General features: G+C 35.9%; 1 long non-coding RNA gene and 1 pseudogene across 1 annotated transcript in view; both read right to left on the bottom strand.

Moving 5' to 3' along the window:
- The window catches only part of LOC148758296 (uncharacterized), a 1912057-nt gene that overhangs the window by 311585 nt on the left and 1583698 nt on the right, over positions 1-16774 (bottom strand). The window lies entirely within an intron of this gene.
- On the bottom strand, positions 8610-10066 carry LOC109451600 (actin-related protein 2/3 complex subunit 2 pseudogene; annotated as a pseudogene).

Here is a 16774-nt window from a genome sequence, read left to right as displayed (position 1 = left end):
AATGACAATTTTAAGTCCCACTCTGAAAAGTATTGGCTTTCCAAATAAGCAGAAGGATCAGTAAGAACAAAAACAATGTATTATAAAAATACAGGCAGGAGAAGAAACCATATTAAAATGATACCCCATTTCTATAAAAGCTGAACAAAGCATTGCCTGAAATTTCACTTTAAGATATGCATGGCCAAGAAAAATGCATAGTCAGCAAAACACATATACTAGAATATTCTTAGGTACTCTATTTATAGTAGTGTCAAAGTAGAAAAGTCCAAAATCTTTCACCTGTAGACTTGATAAATAAAAGTGCTATGTTCTCCAGTGGAATACTATGCATCAATGAGAATAAAAAATATATATAATCTCACATAAAGATACAGATACATTTTATAAACATAATGCTGAATGAAAGAGTATGTACTGTATGAAGTCTGTTGTTATAAAGTAGAAAAACATTGATAATGTCAGAAATTTTGGGGGGGATAGTGACTAGAAGGAGACATGAAAAATTACAGAGTTCTGGTGATGTTCCATGACCTGTGTGTGAGTTACCTGAGCGTGATCCATCTGAAAAGAATCCATGTAACTGTCCTGTTATGATACTTATGTGGTATATTTGCTATATTACTATTATAGTTTAACAAAAAAGTTTTAGTGTAAAAGAGGAGAAATAGACGCAAGGAAATGGGTTATTGGGAGCAAAAAAGCAAATACAACTTTCAGATAGTGCTGTTCTAACATCATACATACGAAGATAAACAAATTAGGCTCCCTTAGGGTTAATTGCATCACTAGTTTTAAGTGATTCCTCACACATACATTCCTTTCACTTTGTAGTCCCCTGCATGCTGACAAGAGTTTAGACTTACACAGATTGCATTAAAATTGTGTTTGCTGGTTGCTTTTTGTGTGTGTATAATCATCCCAAGGTCTTGCGTGGGCTGTCCCTGGCAACTCACAAGTGGTCATGGATTGAAACAATGCACTATTTTATTTCCTGAAAATAATGGCTCCCAGCCAACTCCTGAGAAGAACGAAAAGCCTTGTATCAGACTCCCTGCTGTGCATCAGAATTTCAGTTACAGCTGCTACCTTGTTGGGGCACCCACGTTTCTTCCCTCACAAGGCCAGCTTCACTGAAAAAAATGCCCTGCATTCATTGTCTAATTATCAACTTCACGTACCTTGGAAGCAGACGACAGCTCAAACACGTGTGTGATTCAAAACATTATTATGAGATTATTAAGATCTGGAACAATAAAAATGTTTCCAGTTACTGTTAATGGGCATGAACAACAGCAAAATAACGATGACATAAAATGAGTATTTTTTTAACTTAACTTTTTAATGGACAGATTGATTAGTAGATGTAGATAAATGGAGCGGAAACAATTCTAACATGGATCAAGGTGGGCCAAGAACTTGTTCAGAACGTTGGCAGCCTGCCGACTATACCTCTGGAAGGGGACATGTGACTTTCATCTTCGTTATGGAGTGATCATGAGTGGGCTGAGTCTGAATGCCATCTGCTCTCAATGAAGCATTGAAGTTCCAGGCTGCTCCCTCTGATAGGCCTTTCACCCCTGCTCTCCAATTTCACCTTTGAAAAGGTGAGTTTTAAAGTTTATTGTAATTAATATTCTGTCCAAGAACCATTTATTTTTCATGAATAGTAGAGTGGGGAGCTGAGGTTCCTTCTTCAGTCGTGAAATAAGCCAAATGGGAGGAGACATTATCTAACTAGAGGTCTCTGTTCAGTCAGCAGAGGGAGAACTTTTAGTTGGGTGCTCAGCTTGTTTTGCAATGTAATACTCAGTTTAGATTAATGAGAGAGAGAGAGAGGAGCCTGGTTTTTAATATATAATAAAGTTGTGCATTCTGGTTTCTAATATAATAATATCCTAAATTAAACAAAATATCTCTAATTTCATTGGTTTTATTGTACTCTGTTGAATATTGTGCTCTACTGAATAGAACACATCACTTCAAGTTACTTAGATTATATGGGAGCCTGGAATAAACCCGTGATGCTTTATAAGATACACCTGGCCATAAATGAATATGACAGCATTGCAATATAAGAATTTAGTGTACACTGAATAGTGCCCCACCAAAAAGTGCATCTGAGTCCTAACCCCTGATGTTTGTAAATGTGTCCTTATTTGGAACTGGAATCTTTGCAGATTCAATTAAGTTAGGGATCTCAAGATGAGAACATTCTACATTTAGAATGGACTCTGAAGTCAATGAGTAGTGAATTTTTTCAGAGAAAGAGGGAGTTTTGAGACACAGAGGGGAGGTATTTGAAGATGGTGTCAGGATGCATCTACAAGCCACAGAATGCCAGGGATTGCTGGCAACTATCAGCAACTAGGCGAGAGACATGGAATACATTCTCCTGCCAGGAAGAACCAACCCTGCAGACGTCTGACCTCAGAACAAAAGAATATATTTCTGTTGTCCTAAGCCACCCAGTTTGTGGTAATTTGTTACGGTAGCCCTAGAAAACAACTATGGGGATAGTTACCATTCATTTTAAATTTCTGGGAAGTCTTTTTGTGTGCTTAGGAAAAAGAGATCCATGTTCAGAAGACACTGGCTGTCAAGTAAACCTAAATGGCTTTGCCCTCCTCCCTTAGATTTCACGTATTTTACTCATTCACCCTTTCCTGTCCTTTGCCAAGACATATTAGAAAGAAAGCTCACAAACCAAAGAGATTTTTCCTTCAGCGTCATATTCAAGATAACATGATAAAGATGAACGATTTCTGAATATTCATGGACATCATTTTAGCAGAATCTTTTCAGAGTCTATAGAAAACGTGATATAAGATGTCACTATATTTCTTATACACCAAAACAACACTAGAGGTACAAATGTTCTCCTGTGGATATGGTATTACTGTAGCCTTCTCTGAGTAGGGAAATGTGACATATTTTCCCCAAAGACAATGCACATTTACAGATGAAATCAGCCTGCCTTTGTATTTTCCTGATTAGTGTCACCATAGTGTCTGGTAACTTTCCTGAGGCAAGCTCCTACCACCCAGATAACATATGTTACTGTTTCCTGTAACTTCCATTCCTAGGGCCTCTCTCAAAGGATACCACTAAGTTACTGTCAAAATACATATTTATGGCTCAGAATAACTCAATTAGCCTGACAGCATGTTTTATATTTATCTTTTAATACTTAAAGATTTATTGTTCTGTTCCTTAAATAAAATAGTAGAGCGAATATTAAAAAAAAAAAAAAAATCAATTTATTTCTAATTTGCAAAGGCAGTAACACACAACCTAAATCTTTTTTTAAAAAATGAAATAACTAAAGGTAATATTTTAAGAATCTCTTTATCATCAAACAGAATTTTTTAAACAGAGTTATGTTTTAAGATTGACACACTTCTCTTTTAAGACTTTTCCTTATCTTGTGAAGTTGTCCTTGGGAGAGATTCACAATGACAGAACATCAGAGCATTAGGGTTCATATGGGATAGCTGGCGGAAACAGAAAGGATTTCAATGGCAACAAATATTTTAAAGATTTCTTTAGATAGACTGTAATGACATGTGCAAAGAAGGAAAATGAACAGAAATCATTTTAATAATTGGTGCATAGCAATGGCAGCCATAATGTAGATAAAAGAAACAGCGTGGCACAGTGAAACAAATTGTGTCACAAAACAACAAAAAACAGAACTTCAGTATTTCTCGCAGGAGCTAAAGGTATTTGAGAATGAGGAAGTCACAATAGTTAGATAACAAATCTATTCTGAATATATTTTAACTGTTTGCTGTCAACTTACGTTACTTTGCTCTACTTTCCATCCTTTACCTATACTATGAAGGACTGAGGGAAAATGGTTTCTCTGTTGGTTTGTCAAGGCTACCATAACAAGTTACCACAAATGTAATGGATTAAAACAACAGAAATTTATTCTTTCACCGTTCTAGCAGTTTGAAGTCCAAAATCAAGGTGTCATCAGGGCCATGCTACCTCTGAAGTCTCTAGGAAAGCATCCTTCCTTGCCTCATCTTAGCTTATAGTGGCTCCTGACAATTTTGTCTATTCCCTGGCTTGTACATGCATCACTCCAATCTTTGTTTTCTTCTCTGTGTCTCTGTCTACTCTGAGTCTGTGGGACTCTGTGTGCCCTTGCTTCTTATGAAGACACCAGTCAATGGATTAAGGGTCCACCATAACCCAGTGTGATCTCATCTTAACTAATTACATCTGCAAAGACTCTGTTTCAAAATAAGGAGGCTATTTGGGTGGACGTGAATTGGGTAGGGGCACTTCGGGGTATACAACCAACAGTAATTTCTGTTACTGTAATCCTAAAATAGTCTTCCTCATTCGTTTACCTCTTTACTAATGGAGAGAGAAAGAAAAGCAATAGTGTATCTTAATTTTTCATGAAGTCTCACATAAGATTGAAAATAAAATAAATTATTTGGCCTCTGGTTATCTGAGGGTTTGCCTATAAGTTAGGAGGTGCAAACTGACCAAGGAAGTTAGAGAGTATAATGTTGGAAACCCAAACTGGCTCCAGTCTTTCACAATACCATAAACGCTGAGGATCTACAGACAAAATGTCAGCCCTTAGAAACAGTGGGGAATATATAAATCCAAACCTATCACCACTAACTGAAGAATTAATCCAAAAACATCTACCACACATGGGTGAATGAAGTTGCCTTTATAAACACCAATAGCTTTTCCAAGTAACGAGGAACATCTGTAAACTATCTATGTTTTCATTTTCATTCCCCATTAATTGTAATTTAGAATAAATATAAAAAATGAGATTCCTAAAAAGATTTATGATAGGTGACAAACCTATCTTCCATTTATGATTCATCAAAAACATCCATTCTTTCCAGGCAATTTTATAATCATGACTCTTTGATTCTGAAATTTGGAGTGAGGTGACTCACCAGGCGGGTCACCTTGGATAGAATTACTTTAATTCCTGTGGCCTTTCTCAGTTTCTTAATCTAAAAGCATGGAATACCTTTTTCAAAGTACACCTCTGAGGATTAATATTATTACTATATGATAGGGCCCATAATAGGTAGGAACTAATACATTTTAGTTCCCTTTTGACCTCCTATAACCATCTGATAAAATGATAAACAGAATAAGTGTCGTTTATGAGTGGGCTCAGGTCTACAAATGTTTTCCTTTCTCCTCACTCTCACCTCTTTTTTGACCCCACAGATGACCTCTATTAGTCCTTGAAAACAGGATTTATTCTCAGAAGATTTTTGGTTTCATATTATAAAGGAAAAAAATCTCACAAACTTCAAAATATTTTAAAATCTGTTCAATGCTGTTTTGTTTCTTTTGAAAGATGGGAATTGACCACTTTTATTTTCCAATGGCTGTTTAGAAGCTGGGTCAGAAGAGGTTAACTTCTTAAAGAAATGAAAAACATGTTGCCTTTTCCAGAAAAAAAAAAAAAAAAAAATCTGACTGTCAGTGAGAATAAAGCAATGTTCCAGTAATACTGAATAGTTCTCTAGCAATTTTTCAGTACTCATCAGTGATGAATTTTTTATAAGAGATGTAATTCAGTGGTTCTTAAATTTAAATATACTTTTTGAACTATCTACCTAAGTAAGAAATTGATTTTTATGGGAATACGGAATTATTTAGCTTGAAATTATATAATAATTGATTGAAGCAGCAATCATTTCAATAGAGGGATATTTGCATAGTTTTTAATGATTCTTTGCATAAAGTATGTAAATTTCTTGAAACTTTTATTTTTATATTTAACTAAAGGTTTATTTGCAAAACACTTTAAAAGAAGGCAGAGTAAGGTTTCCTAAGTTAAAAAATATATACTTAATTACATAGAGAAATATCTGTATCCTGTAGGTTTTAAAGCACAGCCATTAGGTAAAAAATATAAATAAATAAAGTTAAATTAATCTTAAACTAACTCTGACCTTTTCAAAAGTTTTCAATCCATATTTTGGAGAGAATATTTATCTACTAGTACTGAAAAATAGTCTAAGTTACTATAAATATTCAGAAGGGAGATAGGCTCTAAGGAAGCTGAAAGAAGTTTTCTTCAGAAGGAGTTAATCTACTCGTCCTGGGACTTTGAATTGCAAATCCTTTAGGGATATTGCAAGAAAATATCCCTGAACATTTTGAAAGAATTGATTTAAAAAATACTACGTACAATAAGAATTCAGAAAAATAACAGAGTATATAATTAACATACAATATCAATAGGCTTTCTATATTTTTAAACAATGAGTTAGAAGAGATAATAGAATAGAAAAACCCTGTTTCTAGTGCAAATTTAAAGATTAAATAGCTTGGAATAAACTAGATGAAAAAGAGCAAAGCCTAGTAGTAAAGACAATTTTTAAATTTCCTGAAAGATCAAAAGTAGAATTGGACAAATGAAAGCCCAAACCATATTCTTATGATAAGTGGATGCCAAAAAAATGCCAATGATCTCCAAGTTAGTAAAGTCACTATAATCACAGGAAATATAGCCATTTATTGTATGGAGTTAGACATGTTTGTTACAATATTTTTGTTTAAAATATGTATTAAATGAGAATTAAAGGGGAAAAACCTGAAAAAGGTAAGCAATTAAGGAGTGGGGATGGGGTAGGAATGACCTATCAGAAACTGAAGCAAACTAGAAACCCTCTATAATGTACTTTTCCCCCCCAAAAAAATACAGTCATTGGCACAAGAATAGTTAGATAACAATGTTTTAAAATAGAAAAGTCCAGAATCTTGATGTAAATTTTCAGTGACATCTAAAATCACTCAGGGAAGCAAATTTTTAAATCAACAGTTTTGGGAAAACTGGATAGTCATTTACAAAATGATAAAACTAGGCTTAGATTCCCCCAGTTTACACCAGACTATTTCCAAGTGTGTTGAAGATTTCAAAGACTACAACTAGTAAATGAAAACATGAATAGATTATTTTATAATCAAGGATTAGAGACAAGCTTTTTAGCATTCAAAATTCAGAAGCAACAAAATATGAGTGATATATTGAGGTGGTTTTTTTTTTAACACTAAATAAATTACAAACAAAAAAATATTTTGAAATTATATTGCAGGCAAACATTTTATCTTCCTAGCCTATAGGAAGCTCCCAATAATTAAGAAGAAAAGGATGAAAAATATCCTAATATAAAATTGGGCAAAATAAATGAAGAGCGTTCCAGGAAAAGCTAAGCAAATGACACTTAAGTAACATGAATAGAATGATCAGTATCATTCACAATAAGATACATATAAATTAAACTACAAATAGATGCAACCTCACCTATTAAATTGACAAAAAATCAAAAGATTTACAACATGCTGTTGGCAATGCTATGGAGAAAGAGATACTCCACAATTTTCCTGGAGAGGTCTGCAAAATGGCATAATCCCTGTAGAGGAGAATTTGGAGATACCAAACAAAATCTCAGAGCATTAACCCCTTGACTCAGCAATTGATTATAAGGATTTCATAGATGGAGAGAAAGAAAACCTCTCCAACCTGGGATGGAAAGAAAGACAACCATCCCAGGTGTGAAATATCAAGACAAATGGTTATTCTTAGCAGAATTATTTGGAATCACAAAAGGTTGGAAACAATTCAAATGTTCAGCAGTAGAGGACTGCTTTAATGAACTACTGTACCTCTACCAAAAGAGTGTATTATGCAGCTGTAAAAAAAAAAAAAAATGAAGACTGGTATTTATGTACTGGTAACAAATGATCTCCAGGTTATATGAAACGACCTTTTTAAAAAAGTGAAAATATGAATACACATATGCATGAACTTACTTATTTTTTCTGAAAAATAAACACTAGGAAAGAAACAGGAAAAAACTGCAATATTTACTTATGCAGGAAATAGAAATTAGGATGAAAGCTAGATTTCTGAGAAGAATTTAAAATATTTCTCCCTTTTAAACCATGGAAATTATTTGATATATTAAAACATACATCAAACATGAGAAATAACTCTGAAATTAAGGACAAAGTAAAACACATGAATAAAATTATATGTAAAATTTGGTTTCATCATTACACAGAGTTTCAGTATATAATGCATATATTACTCCAACAATCGATCCATAAGAGTATGTACTCTAGGACAAAAAAAGAACTACAAAAATGTCTTAAACTTCACTTAGAGATTTTATTTTTAGTTCATTGTTGATGTAATTATGAAATGTAGAATAAATCAAATAAGTGTACAGGGTCATATTAGAAACTAAGCATTACAACATAAGAGAGAAAAGAACCATACATAAAATTAAAGAAGTTAGGAAAGAAGCCCTACATGATTATTTTTTTAAGATAGAGTTTCTTTATTAATGACCCCAACAGTATTTCTTTAGATACAGTTGTTTAGAACTCAAATGCTTAGGAGATAATAAGTCAAGACTGCATTATCCTGTAACTCATTACCAGTAACGGATTGCAAATCGAAACAGCTTGGAAGGAGGGTGGGAGGGAAGATAAAGAAAAAGAAGAGTTAATCAAATGGAACTGTTGTCTTCTCTTTTCATTCTTGGGAACTATGAAGTCCTTCCAAGCAGAGCTAGCTTCTGCAGATTATTTTCCAAACGTGTTCAAACTGGAACCAAAATGAAGCATCCCTTAAGAACTTGAAGAGGTGCAACATCAAAAGCTACGATTCTCCAGGAGCCAGTGTTCCAGCTTTCAGCTGTACTTCCTCTTCCTGTTCCCAAGATAGCAGGATGAAAGCATCTTCCCCTGATTGTTTTCATTTCTTTCTTCTCGGCATCTAGGCAAGTGTGGCTCAGCACCTCAGAAGCTGGGTGTTTTTGCCAGCACAGGTGTGTGGATACAGGCCTGACAGCACGGGATGTGGTAGAGCAGGTAGTCCCGGAACGTGCAGGTCAGGGTGATGGAGTCGTCTGGGGTAGTGGCGTTGGTGTGGCCAGGGCACAGCACGGAGGTAATATAGCCATGTTGTCACCCACAGCAGCTTCTGGTATCAGCTCCGGAGAACGTTCTCTGTGGCTAAAGAGGACGTGAGGGGCCGTGCGGCTGGCTGTGCAACCTCCTGTGAACTCCTGCATGAACATCTTTCCAATGACCACATTGTCCTCCTCTGTAAACATTGGGCTGAAGACCACTGTGACCCTATCTTTTAGACTCAACATACACGGATGGTCTTGTCATCCCCATAACGGATAACTGCCCTGTTTTCACCTTCCTTGCCCTCTTCTTGGATCTGAAAGCATTTCTGAAAGACAGAGGCAAAGCGATTTCATTTCAATATGCCAGCCTGAAGCACGATGGAATCCTTGGTTGTGGGCAGATTTTCACGGTCGTATCGCAAAGAGACATTGGATCGTGATTCTGGATTTACCAAGAAACTCCCCTCCACTCTCTTAGTAACTCATTAGCACCATGTGCCTGGAAGTTCCTTGTGGAATTTCAAAGAAATACATCACTTTTGTTTTGTCTCCATTATGATCTGAAATACGATAGGGGGCCCCATCAAAATCCACAAATGTTACTTCTACTGCTTCTGGTTTGTTTCTACCGCCGCATTCTGTACTTGAGAGCAAGCGTATCCTGGATGAAGCGGTTGTCCACCTGCCCAGCCCATGATGCTGCCGCCTCACCAACCCAAACCCTATACTATTAAATTTGTATTAGGAATACCATATACAGCCATGAACGTATGGCTTTAAGGGGTAAACAGATTCATATAGATATGCAATTAGTTACAATTGACATGCAATATTATATTAGTTTCAGGTGTACGACGTAGTGATTAGACATTTATATAACTAATGAAGTAATCACCCCAATAAGTCTAGTACTCATCTGACACCATACATAGTTACTCCAATATCATTGACTATATTCTTTATGCTATCCCCTGCATTCCCATGCCTACCTTGTAACAACAAATCTGTATGTCTTAATCCCCTCCCCTTTTCACCACCCTCCTTCTGGTCTGGCATCCCTCAAACTGTTTTCTGTATCTATGAATTTGTTTCTGTTTTCTTTGCTAATTTTGTTCTTTAGGTTCCGCATTAAGCAAAATCATATTGCATCTGTCTTTCTCTGTCTAACATACTTTATTTAGCATAGTATGCTCCAGGTCCATCCATGCCACTGCAGATGGCAAGAACCCATTCCCTTCCATGGCCAAGCAATATTCCACTGTATATATGTACAACCTCCCCTTTATCCATTCTTCCATTGACAGACACCCAGGCTGCCTCCACATCTTGGCCATTGTGAACAGTGCTGCAATGAACATATGGATGCACACGTCCCTTTGAAGTAGTGTTTTAGGTTTGGGTTAAACACATTCTTTAGGATTTAGTTAGCAGCACGATTATCATCCATACATAATTGATTAACACATATATGACTTTTTTAAAAAGAGTTGTTAAATACAGAGTGCAAACCTTTATTTAAAATCCATTTCTCAATGAGTTGAATGGTTAAGATGGACTGTCATTTTGATTCTCAACATCAGTTACAAGTATGTTTTGAATTATCCTTTGTTTGTGACCCCAGAGTTTTTTGTTTTTGGTTTTGCCTTTGGAACAATACAGTTAGAAGATTTAGGGTGTAAAATGGATAAAATATCTGGACTTCTTTTGTGACTTGAGGGTAAGGTGATTATGGAGAAGGATCAAAGCAGAGTTCTTCTGGGCAGATTGATTTTACGAAGGGATCCATAGAAAAGGCAGGAGTCGGGAATAAAATTCCCTTAAACTTTCCATGCTGGTGCACCCTTAGAAAATCTTCATGTAGACCCAGGAGTTCATTTCCCCAGGTTAAAGACTGCTGCCCTAAATCACCCAAATGTAATTCAATCATTGGCATTCTCCTTCTTTTGTATCTTTCCTCTTTCTCATCTTGAGTTTTCCCTCTTCAGAATGCAGACATTCACAAGTAAACACAAAATATTTCACTATCAAGAAAATTCTGGAGTATACCTACATGTGAGCAGGTTATAAAGGTTCCATATAGTGACCAACTTTTCAAAATTTAACTTTGTTTTTCACTCTAACATTATCTAATTTATTTTATGTGACAAGAGAAACATTGCTTCTTTAATAGGAATGCTAGGAAGAGGAATTTATTGATTGCCCACTATATGTAAGGCACTGTACCAAGAAGATGTGTTGTTCAGTCTTCATTCACTTTAATAATCTGAATTTTACAGCTGAGGGTACCAAGCTTGGTTTAGCACAATAGTATTCCTTGTGCAAGGTCACACAGCTAGTAAAATAGGATTCTAAATATATCCAACTTTAAATTTTGTGCTTCTAATCATTGCCGTATGCTGTTATGGTTGCAAGGGTTTCAAGTTGAAAGTTTATTCTTCCATATTTTAAGGGGTCTGATATTCCCTGTATTACATTCAATACCTCGTTATTTTATGTTTGAATGAATCTGTTTTATATTGTGTGTTTCAAATTCCTCACCTCTAAAATAAGTGGTTTGGATAAGTCAATTCTGAAGTTCCCTTCCAGCACTAAAACTCTATGGTTCTACAACTTTTTCTTTTGCCTATTGTTTATTTGAAGCATTTCTTATAACATAATTATTAGAAGAAGAAAACCAATATGCTCATCTTTCCCTTTCTGGCTGATAAAAGCAGCTTCCCCAAACTAAATCTAGATAACATTTTATTCTGTCTCTTCATTCTTGACATTCCTTTCTCCTCCCAACTTTGCCATTTTAAAGCTGCATTATTGTTTTTGTTGTTGTTGTTGTTGTTCTTCTTCTTCTTCTTCTTATTATTATTATCATTACCGTGTTTCCCCGAAAATAAGACTTAGCCGGATCATCAGCTCTAATGTATCTTTTGGAGCAAAAATTAATGTAAGACTTGGTCTTATTTTACTATGATATAAGACCCGGTCTTTAATATAATATAGTATAATATAAAACTCGGTCTTATTTTACTATAAGACCCGATATAATAAAATATAATATAATATAGCATAGTATAGTATAGTGTAATATAATATAGTATAGTATAATATAATATAATGTAATACCGGGTCTTATATTAATTTTTGCTCCAAAAGATGCATTAGACCTGATGGTCCAACTAGGCCTTATTTTCGGGGAAACACAGTATTTCCTTATGAAATGGTTTTAAAAGAGTGAAAAGGCCTCCCAAAGACTTTGCTCACTTTCCTGCCATGATAGCTGAAATATTTGCTATTGGAGTTCTCCCTTTATGGGAAAACACTAAGGTTCTAGTAGGCTCCCTCCAAAATTCGCATAGTATATTAAGTGAATAAAGGGGACGGTACTAGGATGTGGAGGAATAGAGTAAGCTAGATTCACTCATTAAATTAGTAAAACAATTGCACTTTAACTGCTTCTCACAATCATGGGGATCCTAGGGAACAGAGCACCAAACAAGTAAATTCTGAGTGTTGAGGCTGGAGAGATTGCCTGAGAAAATGAGGGGCAGAGTAACTCTTGGGAAGCAGGGAACAGCCTGAGGGCATTCTGGTGAACTGACAAATGGAACTGGGAACCTTGTCTGCTTAACAATTTCGCCCAAGGCCAGTCTATCTAGGGAGGTCATCTTCTTTGACCCCAGACTTGCAGACTTGATTGCATCGAAACTGCATAGGACAGTTGGGTTCCTATCCAATACCTGACTATCTCCAGTGAAGGAGTTCCAATAACCTTGGCCCAGAGAGAATTTATCACAAACTGTTTACTCCACATTTTTGAAAGCATAAATACCCAAAGCCAGGCAATAATGACAACTCTTTATAAACTACACATTGCCACTCTCTGAGATGACCCGTGTGCTGCACAAGCAATAAAAACACAATGTACTTGCTCTCTTGCAAATTAAGCTGTGAAGATCTGCCTCAGACCTTCCACAGAGATTTCTCAATGAAAGGGAAGTGTCTGCATATTTAGCAGCAAGATTTCAAAAATACAAAACAAAATAAACAAACCTGTTCTTACTAGAATAACCCTCCAGACATCTGATAACTATAATAGATTTCAGCTTTTTTCAAAGGGCGAGACCTTGGAAGAGGTACTGGGTAACAGATAAGAGTTGAGAGAAAGCCTGCACAGGACCAGACAACTGTGTACCTCTAAATTTTTGAATGGCACCTCTGTCAGAATATCTAGGTACTCAGCCAAACATATTCACCAGAAAAGAAATGGGGAAGGATGATGCCCCATCAAGGTGCATAAACTATTCCTAAAAGGCAGAATATAATACAAAAACATAGCATCAAGAAATGTGTCCTCCTGTCTTTCACAAGGCTTGCTGGCTGGGGCTCACCTAACAGCCGTCTTGTCTATCAGAAGCTGCTTTCTTCCTGCATAAGAGGCAATAATGTTGACATGGGCGGCGAGATACCAAACTTAAAATATGCACCTGCATGCAGAATTAAAGCAGAGATGCAAGTTCTCATTGCTCTGTGCATCTATGGAGAAAAATATGAGCACACTGCTTTAATTGGCTTTTTCTATGATCAATTTTTGAAAGTAAATCATGCAACTCTATAATAGCACCATAGGAAGTCAAGTTATGTGCACGTAACATTAGAAATCTTTTAATGCTCTTTCATGGTTAAAGACAAGGATATAGATTACTTTATTTTCATTTGTCAGATTTTTTTTTCTTTTTAAACAGACATGGAAGTCAATCAGTCTAAGGTGATTCCCTTTTTAAACTCAGTCCCACATTCACACAGCAAGCCTTAATGAGTCTACTAGGAGTAAACAAATTAGTCTCCAGAATGTATTATGCATTAATTAATCAACCTAATAGTATTGTATAATGTGGTGTAGATGAAAATTAGTTCCAAGTACAATACTACATACAAGAAGAGAACTGGAGAAAGAATAAGGAGCAATAAAAAAAAAAAAAATCAGTGTCTATAAATATAAGTTAAACAACTCTGCCATCCCTCTACCCATTTCAGGTCGTTCAATGGCAAAGAGCACATTCAAAGGTGGCCTTAACAGCTAAAGTATCTGTGTCATAAAGAAGCTGTGAAGAGGAAGACAGCAGCTTTGCATAACGATACCTGCAGGTCTACAGGAGGAGATAGCAAACTAAGGACTGCCATGTTTTTAAATGACTCAGAAGCGAACAATTGTTTTTACATTTTTAAATGGTTGAAAGAAATCAAAAGAAGAATATTTTATGGCATGTGAAAATTACAAGATATTCACATTTCAGTGTCCATAAATAAAAAGTTTTATTGGCACACAGTCACACGTGTTCATTATATATTGCCTACGGTAACTTTTATGCTACATCAGAAGGTTGAATAGTGGTGACAGATACTTGTCCTGTATCATCAAAAATATACTCTCTATCGCTATACAGAAAAAAGAAAAAAGAAAATTATCAACTGTAGTCTCAACAAAACAAAAATCCTCTGCAATGACAGAACCAACACATATATGGTCCAGGAACATATCTTTAAACAATGAGAGGAGAAGGCAGATACCGTCTCACGTGATATACTAGAAAGAACATCATTTTTTTCTCTTCCTGCCAAATTTCTTAGTCTAATTTTGAGAGAAAATAAAGTAGACAATCCAAATGGAGGGACAATATACAAAAGTACCCATCTACATTACACTTTTAAAAAATGACAAGTTCATGAAAGACAAAGGCAGACTGAAGAACTGGTACAGAATAAAGGAGACTAGAGGGGCATGACCATCAAATTCAACACATGACCTTGGATTGGAATGTGGGCCAGACCTTTTTACTTTTTTAATGTTTTGGCCTTAAATGACATTATTGTTACAATTTGGTGACATGTAAATAAGTTTTGGAAATGAGATAATGGTATTGTATCACTGTAATGTGGTCACATAAGGGGAGGTCCTTACTCTTAGAAATACACACAGAAGTGTTTGGGGCCAATGGGGCTCCAAATGTACCAGTTAGTCTTAAATGTTTCAGGAAAAACAAGTATAAATGTTTATATGTATCCGTCATCTATCTATCTATCTATCTATCTATCTATCTATCTATCTATCTATCTATCTATCTATCTATCTAGCTATCTAGCTATCTAGCTATCTAGCTATCTAGCTATCTAGCTATCTAGCTATCTAGCTATCTAGCTATCTAGCTATCTAGCTATCTAGCTATCTAGCTATCTAGCTAGCTCCTTACCTACCAAGAAATAGAAAACAACAGAGAAGTTTGGCAAAATGGGTACTTAGGTTCTGAGTTGTTAATTGGCATGGTGGCTTTATACTGTATCACTGTAACTAATCTGGAACTACCTTTCCCAGACTTCCCTTACCACAAAACTCAGAGAGCTGGACTTAAGAGGAATACACACAAAATTTTGAAGGTAGAAGAGAAACAGTGGCCCGTATATTTTCCTTGGAAATTAGTGCAGTCTCCAGGCAGTGAGGCAGTTCGCCATGCTGTCACTGACCTGGTAACTCACTTTGCTGGTGTGGGTCATCTACCAGACCCCCAGGTCCTTCAGTTCCCACCGAATCTCCTCCATCAGTGTCTGCTAGTCCTGGATCAAGTGTGTTACAGTTTGGTAATGAAGACTAGGGCACAGCTCCTCCTGCAGGTGGTAAGAGACTCCCACGTGTCCTTACGAACCTCCACACCTAGATTTCCTTCCCAACCGTCTCCACCAGCTCCCAGAATCGTATAAGGTCTAATCCTATTTTAAAAAACAAACCAAAAAAACCACCAAAAAACCTTATTCTATATCACGTACAGTGGCTCTGCTCCTTCCATCAAACTTTGACTCAGACCCTTGGTTTCCTGAAATACAGCAAAGGTCACTTAGGAAGCCCTTGACCTATTTATCGCAACTCAAGTCTCACATCATTACCTTAGTCTCTGAGAACACCTCGTGATCTAGAACGGCTAGAAGAGCATACGTAGAAGTTCACAATACTACCAATGAATGAAATCATCATTTGTTGAGTGTCTACTATGTGAAAAATACGATGGTACTCATTATCTTTAAAACTCACTAACACCCCACAAGCTAGTTATCATCCTTGTTTTTATAGATGAGAAACTGAGGGTCAGGGGGGTGAAGTCACTTGTCCAACATCTCACATTTAAGTAATGGTAAAGCAGAAACTCAAATGCAGTTCTGTTCAAACCTCAAGTTTATATTTTTTTTCATTGCCCCAAGCTGTCATCTTAGGAAAAAGAAGTGGCTTTCTCACCCTCCAGAGGATATTGCTTTGTGACTGCACCCAAATTTATTGAATCTCAATATTTCATTCTTGCTTCTTGGTATCATAGAGTTATTATATATTTGAGGAACTACAATAATGGGCTATATATATTATCATCTTTCTGCAGTCCTTATAGCCTAAACGCCCCCCCCCCAAAAAAAAAACACAAACAAAAAACAGTAATTGCTGATGTGCACAAAGAGGGATATCACATAACCTTCCACTAAAGAGCTATTCAGATAGTCTCAACATAGAATGTTACTTAACTTTATTTTAATCTGCAGACTTTTCCTCTTTTTTCTTAATTCAATATTTCTTTAATGCACTTCTACATCATTTAAGCTTTACAATAAGAGCCTAAAACAATTGGGAGAGCTTGTGTTATTTATGTTTGTTTTACAAATGCAGAAATCAAATCCCAAGAGATTACATAAATCATCTCAAATGGAATATGTTGTTTTTATCTACCTAATTTCCTTTCTCCCTTGATCTTGTAAGAGCAGATTCTGCTTTAAGATTCCACTTCCCAAGCAATGTTCAGTATCTATAGTTTGTCTGGACC

Source organism: Rhinolophus sinicus, chromosome 5 (genome assembly GCF_057876585.1).
Source record: "Rhinolophus sinicus isolate RSI-liver-muscle chromosome 5, RSI-T2T, whole genome shotgun sequence".
NCBI classification, from domain to species: Eukaryota; Metazoa; Chordata; class Mammalia; order Chiroptera; family Rhinolophidae; genus Rhinolophus; species Rhinolophus sinicus.
The sequence above is the reverse complement of the archived record's forward strand: the minus strand, read 5'-3'. Positions and strand labels throughout refer to the sequence as shown.